The sequence below is a fragment of the Carcharodon carcharias genome, chromosome 24, assembly GCF_017639515.1.
Source record: "Carcharodon carcharias isolate sCarCar2 chromosome 24, sCarCar2.pri, whole genome shotgun sequence".
In the NCBI taxonomy this organism is placed as follows: Eukaryota; Metazoa; Chordata; class Chondrichthyes; order Lamniformes; family Lamnidae; genus Carcharodon; species Carcharodon carcharias.
Genome location: NC_054490.1, coordinates 32,120,522 through 32,132,268, shown reverse-complemented (window position 1 = coordinate 32,132,268; position 11,747 = coordinate 32,120,522). Strand labels below are relative to the sequence as shown.

At 43.6% G+C, this 11,747-nt stretch overlaps 1 long non-coding RNA gene across 8 annotated transcripts in view; it reads right to left on the bottom strand.

Annotated features, from left to right (window-relative positions):
* Positions 1–550: 550 nt before the first annotated feature.
* Positions 551–11,747, bottom strand: part of LOC121269367 — a 30,853-nt gene continuing 19,656 nt past the window's right edge. For all 8 annotated transcript variants that reach the window (XR_005941353.1, XR_005941349.1, XR_005941348.1 and 5 more), the window contains 2 exons: positions 8,689–8,941; positions 551–4,631 (listed from right to left, as the gene is read on the bottom strand). This is a non-coding gene — a long non-coding RNA (uncharacterized LOC121269367). The remainder of the gene's footprint in view (positions 4,632–8,688; positions 8,942–11,747) is intronic.

Below are 11,747 nucleotides of genomic sequence, written 5' to 3'. Positions count from 1 at the left end.
AGCTCTGGCTGGTAAAAGTAGGGAAAATCCCAAGATATTCTATAAGTATATCAATGGGAAGAGGATAACCAGGGAAGGAGCAGGGCCCATAAGAGACCGAGGGGGCAATCTATGGGTGGAGCCAGAGGACATCGCTAGAGCGTTGAATGAATACTTCACATCTGTCTTCACCCAAGAGAACGCGGATGGAGGTATCGAACTCGGGGAGAGAGACTGTGAGGTTCTTAAGCAAATTGGTATAGGGAGTGAAAAGTTATTGAAGGTGTTGGCAGGCTTAAAAGTGGACAAATCTCCAGGTCCAGATGATTTGTGTCCCAGACTGCTGAGGGAGACAAGGGACGAGATTGCAGGGGCTCTGACCCAAATTTTTAATTCCTCTCTGGCCATGGGGGAGGTGCCAGAGGACTGGAGAACAGCTAATGTGGTTCCGCTATTTAAGAAGGGTTGTAGAGATAAGCCAAGGAACGACAGGCCGGTGAGCCTCACATCAGCGGTAGGGAAACTATTGGAGAAAGTTTTGAAGGAGAGTATCTATCTCCACTTGGAGAGGCAAGGTTTCATCAGAGATAGTCAGCATGGCTGTGTCAGAGAGAGGTCATGCCTAAGAAATTTGATTGAATTTTTTGAGAGTGACCAGGTGTGTAGATGAGGGTAGTGCAGTTGATGTAGTTTAAATGGATTGCAGCAAAGGCTTTGACAGGGTCCACAAGGGAGACTTATAAAGAAGGCCAATGCACATGGGAGGAGTAACAAGCCCAGAGAAAGAGAGATTAATGTTGACATCAATTTTATTAAAATATAGATATGAGAAAGTGAGATAAGAGCAGCATGAAATGATATAAAAATTGGAAAAGTGGCTGTAATAGACAAAATACCTGTAGAATTGATTAAACACCTGGGGAAAAGCATAACATTAAAGTTTACGAAACTGTGCAAAGATATTTACTTGTCAGTAATGAGGAATGGCCAGAGGACTTCATGCAGATAATAATTAGCACCATAAGAAAGAAGCCAAAGCATGCTGATGTCCTGACTTTTGTAAAATTAGTCTAATTGCCCATGCATCAAAGGCTGTGTTGAGAGTTGTAACAGAGTGGAGAAGAAGGTGTGGAACTACATTGGAGATGACCAGATTGAATTCCAGGGACGAAGAGAGAGAGGAGAAACAATCGACATTATAAAATTAATACGTGAACGAAGTTTAGAATTTGGGCTGAAATTACATGTTTGTTTTGTAGATTTTGAAATAGCATTTAACTTGGTTGACTGGATTAAGCTTTTGATAGTGCTGAAAGACACTGAGTAGACCGGAGAGACAGATGACTGTTACAGACAGGAGAGGGACAGGAAACTGTACTTATTTCCTCTCACCACCTGTCTGTAAGCAGAAGGCGTTTTGAATTATTTTAAAGTATGCAGTGAGGCTTTCTCCCAACCCTCAGTTTGTGTGATCCAATTTACTAATAATCCGCAGCAAACTCGCGTTATGTTTAACTATGAAGCTTAGTTCATTTCACATTCAAAACCAGGGGAGGAGAGTTTGCAACTTCCCAATCCAGCCCATGTACACACATGTGCACACACACACAGTAAAGGGGGGAAAGAAAGAGGAATTTTAGATTACAGATAGCAACAGTACAAGAACCACAGAAATGATTATCAGTTCACATGATTTCCAGAGTCCAGAGTCAGAGTCGACTGAGGAATTCTTTTATGTAGGAGTTCAAATTCAACTGGCTGAAAACCAAAGTTGAGGAATTTGCTTTACAGTTGGTGTCGGTTTTGCAGACAATGGCAGGAAATCTTCCAGCAGAAACAGGCTTGAAAAGCACCCTGTTGTTCTGCCTAGAGGTAAGCTTCTTGGTGGTTCACCAATTAGATGTTAAACAGTAGGCTGCTTGCGAGGCTAAAGATGTAACGTTAAAACTGTACAAAAAGGCCAGAGGCTTAGGTCATGTGACATGTTGCATTAATGGTTGCACATTAACAATTAGTTTCTGTGCTTCTGGTCAGAATTCCATTGTTCCTCCTTAGGAGGGAATTGAAGTGGTTATCAGTATCTCTCCCAATATAATGAATTTCATTTTCTCTCTTTTGTGATAGTTCCAGTTGGAGAGCCAGTTCATCTGCACTTCCTCTGCTTTTGTTGATCACAAGGGATCTGTACAATGAAGTGTGGGATTCCATGAGCTGGGTAAAGTCTTATTTTGATCTTGTAACTCCTGGTGGTAGATCCCAGAACAAAGGTCCAATCCTGTGGTAATGTGGCTTATAGCAGCCATTTTTTGGTTCAGCAGAAAGTCTTTTTTTTTTAATGGCAAAAGAATAAAGTTCTAAATTTCTTTTCCTGTCATATGGAACCCAACACGACTCATAAGAAATCATGGAACAAAGAGTAACAGTAAAAGTAGCCATCAAGGAGTCGGAACCATGTCTAATTGAATGAGGAGTTTGATAAGGGTATTGTTTATCACCAGTCCCCTTCAATGTCCATGCCGAAGCAATGATCAAAGAAGCATTTGAAGACACAGAATCTGTGGTTTATATTGGTAGATTGAGGTGGGGGAAAGCTGGGGGCCAGATGATAACATCAGTCGGATTTGCAGATGATAAAGCAGTTGTAGCTAGCATAGAAGAAGGGATACAAGAACCAGTCAGGATAGCAGACAGGAACTTCGAAGTGTAAGTGAACTTTGGCAAAACCAAAGTGATACATATCTTAAAATCACCAAAAAAAATTTGTATATTCATAGAAGGGAGAAGAAGGAATTCAAGTGTTTAGGAAGCATAATATCTGCATATAGGAGGTGTAACAAAGAAATAAGAATAAGAATAGCAATGGGAAAGGCTGTATTTGGTAAGAGGAGAGCTAACCAGAAAACTGAAGGAAAAAAAAACTCTAGAAGTAGCTTGTAAAGTGCTTGATTTGGAATGTTGTTTTGTTTGGATGTGAGACTTGGACCTTACAGAAAGAGGAGGCTAACTTCCTAAAAAGCTTTGAAATGTGGATTAGGAGGAAAATTAGGAGGAAAGGATCAGTTGGACAAAAAAGTTGGCAAATAATGAAGTGAATAAGAGAGTGAATAAACTAAAAAATTTGCTGAACATAATTAGGAACAGACAGAGAGTCTGGGTAGAGCACATTTTAGGAGGGAATGGATTCCTTCCATTTGTATGGAGGGAAGACTTCATGCAAAGAGAGGAAAAGGAAGGAAAAGAATATCAATGTTGAATGGCTTGAAAGTTGAAGGAAATTATTGGCTAATGAAAAGGCATAGGATAGAGACATGGAAAGACTACCATGAGTGAAGGACCTGCTTTCAGGCAGAGCACACATGATGATTCTGATGATTTTTTTCATTACCAATTGACTTTATCTCTCTCTGTTTCAAAACCTCCTTCCTTATTTCTAATAACCTTTCATTAATTTCTGTTTCTGCTCCACAGTTTATTCACTCTTTAGTCTCAGATCTGGATATTTCCCACCCTCCATTAACATCAGCAGATACGCTTCCCACTGCTCCATTCACCATTTCTGGAAATCCATTGTTGTCGCTGGGTTCAGATCAAGGCTGTCCCTTCCCTTCACCCTGAACTCACTCTACTGCCCCAATAACTTCCCTCCTGCTCCAGTCCTGTAACAGCTCATTGACCTGCCTCATATTTACCTCCTTAAATGGACCCATGCAAAACAACCTGGAGATTCATCACCTTGAGGCCTGGTTCAGTTACTCCAGTGCCTCTGTCTCTATATTCCCTTTATAGATTTCTTTCTATCTATATTATTGGTTCTGACCATAGATATTTTCTGCTGTACTTTGTTTCCCAGAGATGGTCCCACCTGTTCCAGGATGTCCTTCCCTGTGGTACCAGTGAGGTAACTTACCATTCGTGACCTGCTCAGGGCTGTAGAAGAGTCTCTCGTTTCCCCTGTCTATAGAATCTCCCACAACTATCATTCTCCTATTCCTAAGTCCCACCGGCCTCTCATTCGGGATAGGTGGAATTTGAATTCCTTTAATAAATCTGAAATATAAAGTTAATTCCAGTAATGGTGACCATGAAACTGTCATCAATGGTCATAAAAATGTATCCAGTTCACTATTGCCCTTCATGGAAGGAAATCCTCTATCCTTACCTACTTTGACCTACATGTGACTCCAGGCTTTTAAATGCTCTCTGTCATGGTCCAGCAAGTCATTCAGTTCAGGGGCAATTAGGAATGGGCAACAAATGCTGGCGTGGCCAGCAACATCCCATGAAAAAATGTAAAGAGAAAAAAATGTTGCATTGTTGCTCAGGAAGATCCTATTCCGAGTCACTGTCCTTATCCACCTTACAATCCCATTCTATTTACTGGACAGTTCCAGTACTCAAGGGCTCCCTGAACATGTGACTGTGATGCCCCTTTGGATGGTCATGCACTTTCCTTTTTCTATCTTGCTCCCTCTTCCTGTGTGAGCTGCAGGTTCTTGCTGGACCCTTCATCAGGGCATAAATAATATGTTAAATATGTTTTTCTGAACTTGCATTCTGAATGTCCATTCTCACTCTTGCTGAAGATGTTGATCATAGTCCTCTCTTTGAACCTTCAGCCATGTTGGTGACAGGGATTCCCAGATTCTGATGCTCTGTAATGAATATATTAATTGGTAAGAAACAGAAATATTAAATTGATAAGGATAACATTGTTAAACATATCAGTCCATCCTCCCCCATCAGTACAACAGCTGTTAGCTGGGGGAAGGAGCATTTTCCAAGTATTATATTCACCTCTCCACATCAGGTGTGACACAGACTGCTGTCCAGTGAAATCCAATGAGTCCCACTGATCTCCACAACTCAGTTTCAGACGGGATCCCATCTGGGAAAGCCGATTGGTAAGATTTACTCACACAGTGCAAGCCAAAACTAAACATTCCTGAGGTGGAGAATATTCTGAAGGGGAATGTGGATCTTGGTGATCAATGGTGAACTAAATGATTCTTCACTTGGTGTTAAGCAGTATGGCGGTATTGTATTATGATCACATTTGTGTTTAATATTTTTGATTTGATGAATTTTGATATTAAGCTCTGGTAATTTATGAATGTAGCATCTAACAGTTTATGCCTCGGCTAGTTTCCCATATGTCATCTTAACCACCTGTCCTGGATCCTAACATCCCTCTGCCCTTCTGTGTTCCCTCTTTTTCTAATCCTAGTCCATTTGTTGTGTATTTCCTTGGTTTGTTTGTCCTTGCTAAATTTGTCACCTCACGCTTCTTTGGATTGACTTCCATCAGGGTGAACAACTGTCCTGGATTCTCTGTAAATTTGTCTTGGAATTTGGCTTTTCACTCCATACCCTGGATCAGGCCTTCTTGGGATGCGATTTCTCCAGGATTTCTTCTGTCTCTGCATGCTTTCTGTCTGTGCACGCCTCGGCCTCGTCAGGTCGGTAGTTTCATGTTCTGAGGATGTTCAGGTGATGGTTTCTGTGCCAGCATCCTTTGGGGAGTCACACAGCAGAAGTCTGATGCATGACTCAAGAATCATTTCACACCCCCTCCCTGATCTCAAGGCATTGTGAGCAACCCCTCCCACCCCTGTTCTCATTAGCACCCCCACCTCCACCTAATGTATTGGCGGCAACCTCCCTGCCACTCCACCACCCTGCCACCCCCAGTTCCCAAGTTCTTGTCAGCAACCCCCAGGGTGAAGTGTCCCTTATTTTTTTGGCCAGAGTTGGTCACCCTCATTTCCATTTGCCATTTTTCTGTCCCGTTGATCAGCCGATTGGCATCTCCCTGCATTCTACAACTTTCTTCCTCACTTCCTCATTCGGCCAATTTGCATTTCATATTCAAACTTCTTAGTCATGCCTCCTACATTTAATTCAGGGCAGCAGGATCACTTGAGAACTCAGGGAGTGGGAGTGCAATTATTCCCAGGCCGAATTAAGTGTTCCATGCTCAATGGCGGTGGAACCAGGGTGGTGATGGTGGAAGAGCTCGAGGGAGAACGGGTCCTTACAGGTGGAGGATTCTTCAGGAAGAGGATTTGTGTTTCAGTGACCTGTGGACCTGTACACCCCAATCCCTCTGCCTGTCAATGCACTTAAGGGTTCTGCCATTTACTGTATAATTCCCGCCTGTATTAGACCTTCCAAAATGCATTACCTCACATTTGTCCAGATTAAACTCCCTCTACCATTTCTCCACCCAAGTCTCCAACCGATATATATCCCATTGTATCCTTTGACAATCCTCTTCACTATCTGCAACTCCTCCAACCTTAGTGTCGTCCGCAAACTTACTAATTAGCCCAGTTACATTTTCATCCAAATCATTTATGTACACTACAAACAGCAAAGGTCCCAGTACTGATCCCTGCAGAACTCCACTAGTCACAGTTCTCCATTCAGAAAAGCACCCTTCCACTGCTGCCCTCTGTTTTCTATGACCAAGGCAATTCTGTATCCATCTTGCCAGCTCACCTCTGATCCCGTGCAACTTTACCTTCTGTACCAGTCTGCCATGAGGGACCTTGCCAAAGGCCTTACTGAAATCCATATTTATAACATCCACTGCCCTTCCATCGTCGATCATCTTTGTCACTTGCTTGAAAAACTCGATCAAGTTAGTGAGACACAACCTCCCCTTCACAAAACCATGCTGCCTCTCACTAATACACCTATTTGCTTCCAAATGGTAGTAAATCCTGTCACGAAGAATCTTCTCCAATAATTTCCCTCCCACTGACGTAAGGCTCACCGGCCTGTAATTTCCTGGATTATCCCTGCTACCCTTCTTAAACAATGGAACAACATTGGCTATTCTCCAGTCCTCTGGGACCTCACCAGTAGCCAGTGAGGATACAAAGATTTCTGTCAAGGAAAGTTAAAATCACCCACCACAATAACCCTATTGCTTTTACATCTTTTCAAAATCTGCCTACATAAGTGTTCCTCAATCTCCCACCGGCAATTGGGAGGCCTATAGCAAACCACCAACATTGTGACTGCACCCTTCCTATTCCGGAACTCTACCCATATTGCCTCGCTGCATGAGCCCACCGAGGTGTCCTCCTGTCGTACAGCTGTGATATTCCCCTTAACCAGCAGTGCAACTCCTCCACCTCTTCTACAGCCCTCTCTATCCTGTCTGAAATATCTAAATCCTGGAATGTTTATCTGCCAATCCTGTCCATCCTTCAACCAAGTCTCTGTAATAGCAATAACATCATAGTCCCAAGTACTAATCCAAGCTCTAAGCTCATCTGCCTTGCCTTTAATACTTCTTGCAATGAAGCAAATGAATTTCAGAACCCCAGTCCCACTGTGTTCAGTAATTTCTCCCTCCCTCCCCTTCCTTTTAGTCCTACTGGCCATATTCACTGGTTCCCAGTCATTTATTTCACCTGCCGACCTATTGCTCTGGTTCCCAGCCCCCGCCATACTAATTTAAACCCTCCCGAGTGATACTAGCAAACCTTGCAGCCAGGATATTGGTGCCCCTCCAGTTTAGATGCAACCCATCCTTCTTGTACAGGTCCCATCTGCCCCAGAAGAGATCCCACTGATCCAGATATCGGAAACCCTCCCTCCTACAGCATCTGTTCAGCCACGTGTTCAGTTGCACTATCTTCCTATTTCTAGCCTCACTGGCACGTGGCACAGGGAGTAATCCTGAGAGTACAACCCTAGAGGTCCTGTTTTTTTTAAACTTTCTGCCTAACTCCCTGAACTCCCGCTGCCGGACCTCGTCACTCTTCCTGCCTATGTCGTTAGTACCAATGTGTACCACGACCTCTGGCTGCTCTCCCTCCCCCTTCAGAATGTCCCATACCCGATCAGAGACATCCTGGACCCTGGCACCAGGGAGGCAGCATACCATCCTGGTGTCTCTTTCACGACCACTGAAGCGCCCATCCGAGCCCCTGACTATAGAGTCCCGTATGACAATTGCTCTTCTGTGCTTTGACCCCCACTGCTGAACAACAGAGACAGCCGTGGTGCCACTGCTCTGGCAACCGCTGTTGTTTTCCCCTGATAGGCCAACCCCCCCAACAGTATCCAAAACGGTATACCTGTTAGAGCGCAGGACAGCCACATGGGATTTCTGCACTGACTGTGTGCCCCTTCTAGCGGTCACCCATCTATCTGTCTGTACCTTGGGTGTAACCACGTCTCCAAAACTCCTGTCAATGATGCTTTCTGCCACCTGAATGGTCCTAAGTGCATCGAACTGCTGCTCCAACCGATCCATGTGGTCCGTGAAAAGCTGCAATTGGGTACACTTCCTGCAGATGTAGTTGTCTGGGACACTTGAAGCGTCACAGATTTCCCACATCACACAGGTGAAGCACTTCACCCCAGCAACTGTCATTTCTATAACAATTTAATAAATTAATTTAAATCTAATAAATGCTTATTGACTCCTTATTAACTATACGTTCCCTAGGGCCAGATTTCTACCATAAATGCTAAATTCTAAGAACAGTAATCCCCTGATTCTGGTCTAGATACCCTCTACTTATTAATTAGTGATTAATTTATTTGGTTTAATTAGTTTAACAATGTTTTAGTTTCAAATTCAGTGTAAATTCTCTACCAGCCAATCAGGTCACAGATTTACCGTGACGCTACGTTTAATTTTTTTTAACACCCGAGGTCCGTGAATCCCAGAGGTCAGGTTTTTATACTCACCTCTCTAGAACTCCGCCCTCCGACTCTGCTCCCTGGAACTCTCCTCGCGCTCTTTTATCCTGTGTCTCCGCTGCTCTCCTCGCGCTCTTTTATCCTGTGTCTCCGCTCTCCTCACGCTCTTTTGCCCTGCGTCTCTGCCACTCTCCTCGCGCTCTTTTGTCCTGTGTCTCCGCTTATCTCGCACTCTTTTATCCTGTGTCTCTGCCACTCTCCTCACGCTCTTAATTATGGGGTTTCACATTGTATCATGATCCTGCCAGGTGTGTACAGGGTTTCAGGGTATTAGGATCATGCCAGGTGTGAACAAAGAACAAAGAAAAGTACAGCACAGGAACAGGCCCATGGGCCCTCCAAGCCTGCGCCAATCATACTGCCCATCAACTAAAACATTTTACAGTGTCCATATCCCTCTATTCCCATCCTATTCATATATTTGTCAAGCTGCCTCTTAAATACCACTAATATAACTGCTTCCACTACCTCCTCTGGCAGCGAATTCCAGACATTCACTACCCTCTGTGTAAAAAGTTTGCCCCGCACATCTCTACAGTTTTCTCCTCTCACCTTAAATCTATGTCCCCCAGTAATTGACTCTTCCACCCTGGGAAAAAGCTTCTATCTACTCTGTCCATGCCACTCATAATTTTGTAAACTTCTATCAAGTCGCCCCTCAATCTCTGTGGCTCTAGTAAGAACAATCCGAGTTTCTCCAACCGCTCCTCATAGCTAATAAACTCCAGACCAGGCAGAATCCTGGCAAACTTCCTCTGCACCCTCTCCAATGCCTCCATATCCTTCTGGTAATGTGGCGACATTCCAAGTGTGGCCTAACCAAGGTTCTATACAGCTGCAACATGACTTCCCAGCTTTTATACTCAATACCCCTGCCAACGAAGGCAAGCATGCCATATGCCTTCCTGACTACCTTATCCACCTGCGTTGCCACTTTCAGTGACCTGTGGACCTGTACACCCAGATCCCTCTGCCCGTCAATGCACTTGAGGGTTCTGCCATTTACTGTATAATTCCTGCCTGCATTAGACCTTCCAAAATGCATTAGCTCGCATTTGTCCGGATTAAACTCCCTCTGCCATTTCTCCGCCCAAGCCTCCAACCGATCTATATCCCATTGTATCCTTTGACAATCCTCTTCACTATCTGCAACTCCTCCAACCTTAATGTCATATGCAAACTTACTAATTAGCCCAGTTACATTTTCATCCAAATCATTTATGTATACCACAAACAGCAAAGGCCCCAGCACTGATCCCTGCAGAACTCCACTAGTCACAGGTCTCCATTCAGAAAAGCACCCTTCCACTGCTACTCTCTGTCTTCTATGACCAAGCCAATTCTGTATCCATCTTGCCAGCTCACCTCTGATCCTGTGCGACCTTACCTTCTGTACCAGTATGCCATGAGGGACCTTGTCAAAGGCCTTACTGAAATCCATATATATAACATCCACTGTCCTTCCATCATCGATCATCTTTGTCACTTCCTCGAAAAACTCGATCAAGTTAGTGAGACACAACCTCCCCTTCACAAAACCATGCTGCCTCTCACTAATACGCCCATTTGCTTTCAAATGGTAGTAAATCCTGTCACGAAGAATCTTCTCCAATAATTTCCCTCCCAATGACGTAAGGCTCACCGGCCTGTAATTTCCTGGATTATCCCTGCTACCCTTCTTAAACAATGGAACAACATTGGCCATTCTCCAGTCCTCTGGGACCTCACCATAGCCAGTGTGTATGGGGTTTCATACTGTATCAAAATCCTGTCAGGTTTATTCGGGGTTTAACAGTGTATCAGGATCCTGCCATGTATGTACAGGGTTTCAGTGTCTCAAGATACCGCCAGGTTTCTACAGGGTTTCACAATGTATCAGGATCCTGCCAGGCGTGTACGGGGTTTCACAGTCTCTCTGGATACTGACAGGTGTGTATGGGGTTTCACGCTGTGTCAGGATCCTGCTATTGTTTATGAAGTTCCACAGTGCGTATCGATGTTTCAGATGTGTTTGGGGTTTCACAAAGCGCTTCATTGGTAATATCTACTCACACGGTACAGGAAAAATACAACCTTAGCCCTGAAATAGAGAGTATTCAGAAAGGAGCTGTCGCAGAGGGGGACGCAGGCATGGTTTACTAGTTTGATTCTTGGGAATAAAGGCTTCCCTCGGGGAGAGATTGAGCAGCATTCTTTGGAGTCCTGGGAGAATGAGAAAAAAATCTCATTGAAGGCATAAAATTCTGAGGGAACAGGCTCGATTCTGAGACGACCTTTTCCATGCCTTGAGACTCTCGAACAAAGGGCCAATACGCATTTTAATTTTTGACCATCTAGAACTAAGATGAGGTCTCTTTTTTTCCCACTCAAAGGGGTGAGAGTTTCTGGATGTCTCCATGTAGCAGGCTGTGGAAACTCATTTGATGTTTTTTACCTCTGCCATTGAAGTTCGGAGGCCTTAAAGTTTCTGCCCTCGATTCTTTTTCTGGTTTTCTGTAAATAATATATCCCAGAAACTAATAATTGGGTTTCGTCAACATTTGATACACAGATAAGCTATTGCCCACTGAGAATTGATAACTGCTTAGCCTTCGGAGAAGATAAAGATCCAGATCTCAATCCTGATTTTTAGAGGAACCCATTGAGCCAAATTGTCCTTTTTTAAAGAATAGTGTGGGTTGTTTGATTTAGAATGGTATTGGATTGTTTTACAACATTGTGGATTATCTCAGCTGCTATGATGCAATTTGTCACAGCTGTCAGATTGTGAGCTGTAATTTCAGAGCAGGTTGTTAGATGTGCATTGGTCTAAAGCCTGCTCAGTAAAATGGAAGTTCTAAATAAAATGATTGAGAGGAGCTGAATAGTTTCATCCTTCATATTTATTTGTCTATTCATTGGTAATAAATCTAAATCCAAAGCGGATGGATTTGGATGAACCTTGTTTAACAGACATTCCAAAGCCGAAGAAACATTTACTTGTTTTTGATTAGGATCAGTGTCTGGATCCTTCATCATCTTTGAATTGTTGATCAATCCCTTAATAT